Source organism: Amblyomma maculatum, chromosome 3, assembly GCF_055883805.1.
Source record: "Amblyomma maculatum isolate TAMU_Amacu chromosome 3, ASM5588380v1, whole genome shotgun sequence".
Taxonomy (NCBI): Eukaryota; Metazoa; Arthropoda; class Arachnida; order Ixodida; family Ixodidae; genus Amblyomma; species Amblyomma maculatum.
Genome location: NC_139346.1, coordinates 2,983,524 through 2,988,708, shown reverse-complemented (window position 1 = coordinate 2,988,708; position 5,185 = coordinate 2,983,524).

The window sequence follows — 5,185 nt, the reverse complement described above, 5'->3', positions numbered from 1 at the left end:
AAATGGGAAAGCCTCGATGCCGATGTAGTTTTGTCCTTTATCCACATCAGTTCTTGTAGCTGTTAGAACTGGTGCCGACGAAACTGAGGCAGAAGCAGGTAGCAGTGCATCACCGATTCACAGCAGCAACGCCTGAAGAGTGAAAGCAAAACGCATGATGAGCGGCCCGCACTCGGCCATTTCGCCGCGCCCAATGAAGGTCTATAACTGTGCATGCTTTATAGCGAGATTTCCAGGTGACATCACAAAGCCATGTCTTGAAAATGGGAAAGCCTCGATGCCGATGTAGTTTTGTCCTTTATCCACATCAGTTCTTGTAGCCGTTAGAACTGGTGCCGACGAAACTGAGGCAGAAGCAGGTAGCAGCGCATCACCGATTCACAGCAGCAACGCCTGAAGAGTGAAAGCAAAACGCATGATGAGCGGCCCGCACTCGGCCATTTCGCCGCGCCCTATGAAGAAGGTCTATAACTGTGCATGCTTTATAGCGAGATTTCCAGGTGACATCACAAAGCCATGTCTTGAAAATGGGAAAGCCTCGATGCCGATGTAGTTTTGTCTTTATCCACATCAGTTCTTGTAGCCGTTAGAACTGGTGCCGACGAAACTGAGGCAGAAGCAGGTAGCAGCGCATCACCGATTCACAGCAGCAACGCCTGAAGAGTGAAAGCAAAACGCATGATGAGCGGCCCGCACTCGGCCATTTCGCCGCGCCCAATGAAGAAGGTCTATAACTGTGCATGCTTTATAGCGAGATTTCCAGGTGACATCACAAAGCCATGTCTTGAAAATGGGAAAGCCTCGATGCCGATGTAGTTTTGTCCTTTATCCACATCAGTTCTTGTAGCCGTTAGAACTGGTGCCGACTAAACTGAGGCAGAAGCAGGTAGCAGCGCATCACCGATTCACAGCAGCAACGCCTGAAGAGTGAAAGCAAAACGCATGATGAGCGGCCCGCACTCGGCCATTTCGCCACGCCCAATGAAGAAGGTCTATAACTGTGCATGCTTTATAGCGAGATTTCCAGGTGACATCACAAAGCCATGTCTTGAAAATGGGAAAGCCTCGATGACGATGTAGTTTTGTCCTTTATCCACATCAGTTCTTGTAGCTGTTAGAACTGGTGCCGACGAAACTGAGGCAGAAGCAGGTAGCAGTGCATCACCGATTCACAGCAGCAACGCCTGAAGAGTGAAAGCAAAACGCATGATGAGCGGCCCGCACTCGGCCATTTCGCCGCGCCCAAGGAAGGTCTATAACTGTGCATGCTTTATAGCGAGATTTCCAGGTGACATCACAAAGCCATGTCTTGAAAATGGGAAAGCCTCGATGCCGATGTAGTTTTGTCCTTTATCCACATCAGTTCTTGTAGCCGTTAGAACTGGTGCCGACGAAACTGAGGCAGAAGCAGTAGCAGCGCATCACCGATTCACAGCAGCAACGCCTGAAGAGTGAAAGCAAAACGCATGATGAGCGGCCCGCACTCGGCCATTTCGCCGCGCCCTATGAAGAAGGTCTATAACTGTGCATGCTTTATAGCGAGATTTCCAGGTGACATCACAAAGCCATGTCTTGAAAATGGGAAAGCCTCGATGCCGATGTAGTTTTGTCTTTTATCCACATCAGTTCTTGTAGCCGTTAGAACTGGTGCCGACGAAACTGAGGCAGAAGCAGGTAGCAGCGCATCACCGATTCACAGCAGCAACGCCTGAAGAGTGAAAGCAAAACGCATGATGAGCGGCCCGCACTCGGCCATTTCGCCGCGCCCAATGAAGAAGGTCTATAACTGTGCATGCTTTATAGCGAGATTTCCAGGTGACATCACAAAGCCATGTCTTGAAAATGGGAAAGCCTCGATGACGATGTAGTTTTGTCCTTTATCCACATCAGTTCTTGTAGCTGTTAGAACTGGTGCCGACGAAACTGAGGCAGAAGCAGGTAGCAGTGCATCACCGATTCACAGCAGCAACGCTGAAGAGTGAAAGCAAAACGCATGATGAGCGGCCCGCACTCGGCCATTTCGCCGCGCCCAATGAAGGTCTATAACTGTGCATGCTTTATAGCGAGATTTCCAGGTGACATCACAAAGCCATGTCTTGAAAATGGGAAAGCCTCGATGCCGATGTAGTTTTGTCCTTTATCCACATCAGTTCTTGTAGCCGTTAGAACTGGTGCCGACGAAACTGAGGCAGAAGCAGGTAGCAGCGCATCACCGATTCACAGCAGCAACGCCTGAAGAGTGAAAGCAAAACGCATGATGAGCGGCCCCGCACTCGCCATTTCGCCGCGCCAATGAAGAAGGTCTATAACTGTGCATGCTTTATAGCGAGATTTCCAGGTGACATCACAAAGCCATGTCTTGAAAATGGGAAAGCCTCGATGCCGATGTAGTTTTGTCTTTATCCACATCAGTTCTTGTAGCCGTTAGAACTGGTGCCGACGAAACTGAGGCAGAAGCAGGTAGCAGCGCATCACCGATTCACAGCAGCAACGCCTGAAGAGTGAAAGCAAAACGCATGATGAGCGGCCCGCACTCGGCCATTTCGCCGCGCCCGATGAAGAAGGTCTATAACTGTGCATGCTTTATAGCGAGATTTCCAGGTGACATCACAAAGCCATGTCTTGAAAATGGGAAAGCCTCGATGCCGATGTAGTTTTGTCCTTTATCCACATCAGTTCTTGTAGCCGTTAGAACTGGTGCCGACGAAACTGAGGCAGAAGCAGGTAGCAGCGCATCACCGATTCACAGCAGCAACGCCTGAAGAGTGAAAGCAAACGCATGATGAGCGGCCCGCACTCGGCCATTTCGCCGCGCCCAATGAAGGTCTATAACTGTGCATGCTTTATAGCGAGATTTCCAGGTGACATCACAAAGCCATGTCTTGAAAATGGGAAAGCCTCGATGACGATGTAGTTTTGTCCTTTATCCACATCAGTTCTTGTAGCGTTAGAACTGGTGCCGACGAAACTGAGGCAGAAGCAGGTAGCAGTGCATCACCGATTCACAGCAGCAACGCCTGAAGAGTGAAAGCAAAACGCATGATGAGCGGCCCGCACTCGGCCATTTCGCCGCGCCCAATGAAGGTCTATAACTGTGCATGCTTTATAGCGAGATTTCCAGGTGACATCACAAAGCCATGTCTTGAAAATGGAAAGCCTCGATGCCGATGTAGTTTTGTCCTTTATCCACATCAGTTCTTGTAGCCGTTAGAACTGGTGCCGACGAAACTGAGGCAGAAGCAGGTAGCAGCGCATCACCGATTCACAGCAGCAACGCCTGAAGAGTGAAAGCAAAACGCACGATGAGCGGCCCGCACTCGGCCATTTCGCCGCGCCCTATGAAGAAGGTCTATAACTGTGCATGCTTTATAGCGAGATTTCCAGGTGACATCACAAAGCCATGTCTTGAAAATGGAAAGCCTCGATGCCGATGTAGTTTTGTCTTTATCCACATCAGTTCTTGTAGCCGTTAGAACTGGTGCCGACGAAACTGAGGCAGAAGCAGGTAGCAGCGCATCACCGATTCACAGCAGCAACGCCTGAAGAGTGAAAGCAAAACGCATGATGAGCGGCCCGCACTCGGCCATTTCGCCGCGCCCAATGAAGAAGGTCTATAACTTGTGCATGCTTTATAGCGAGATTTCCAGGTGACATCACAAAGCCATGTCTTGAAAATGGGAAAGCCTCGATGCCGATGTAGTTTTGTCCTTTATCCACATCAGTTCTTGTAGCCGTTAGAACTGGTGCCGACTAAACTGAGGCAGAAGCAGGTAGCAGCACATCATCGATTCACAGCAGCAACGCCTGAAGAGTGAAAGCAAAACGCATGATGAGCGGCCCGCACTCGGCCATTTCGCCGCGCCCAATGAAGAAGGTCTATAACTGTGCATGCTTTATAGCGAGATTTCCAGGTGACATCACAAAGCCATGTCTTGAAAATGGGAAAGCCTCGATGACGATGTAGTTTTGTCCTTTATCCACATCAGTTCTTGTAGCTGTTAGAACTGGTGCCGACGAAACTGAGGCAGAAGCAGGTAGCAGTGCATAACCGATTCACAGCAGCAACGCCTGAAGAGTGAAAGCAAAACGCATGATGAGCGGCCCGCACTCGGCCATTTCGCCGCGCCCAATGAAGAAGGTCTATAACTGTGCATGCTTTATAGCGAGATTTCCAGGTGACATCACAAAGCCATGTCTTGAAAATGGGAAAGCCTCGATGCCGATGTAGTTTTGTCCTTTATCCACATCAGTTCTTGTAGCCGTTAGAACTGGTGCCGACGAAACTGAGGCAGAAGCAGGTAGCAGCGCATCACCGATTCACAGCAGCAACGCCTGAAGAGTGAAAGCAAAACGCATGATGAGCGGCCCGCACTCGGCCATTTCGCCGCGCCCAATGAAGAAGGTCTATAACTGTGCATGCTTTATAGCGAGATTTCCAGGTGACATCACAAAGCCATGTCTTGAAAATGGGAAAGCCTCGATGACGATGTAGTTTTGTCCTTTATCCACATCAGTTCTTGTAGCTGTTAGAACTGGTGCCGACGAAACTGAGGCAGAAGCAGGTAGCAGTGCATCACCGATTCACAGCAGCAACGCCTGAAGAGTGAAAGCAAAACGCATGATGAGCGGCCCGCACTCGGCCATTTCGCCGCGCCCAATGAAGGTCTATAACTGTGCATGCTTTATAGGCGAGATTTCCAGGTGACATCACAAGCCATGTCTTGAAAATGGGAAAGCCTCGATGCCGATGTAGTTTTGTCCTTTATCCACATCAGTTCTTGTAGCCGTTAGAACTGGTGCCGACGAAACTGAGGCAGAAGCAGTAGCAGCGCATCACCGATTCACAGCAGCAACGCCTGAAGAGTGAAAGCAAAACGCATGATGAGCGGCCCGCACTCGGCCATTTCGCCGCGCCCTATGAAGAAGGTCTATAACTGTGCAGCTTTATAGCGAGATTTCCAGGTGACATCACAAAGCCATGTCTTGAAAATGGGAAAGCCTCGATGCCGATGTAGTTTTGTCTTTTATCCACATCAGTTCTTGTAGCCGTTAGAACTGGTGCCGACGAAACTGAGGCAGAAGCAGGTAGCAGCGCATCACCGATTCACAGCAGCAACGCCTGAAGAGTGAAAGCAAAACGCATGATGAGCGGCCCGCACTCGGCCATTTCGCCGCGCCCAATGAA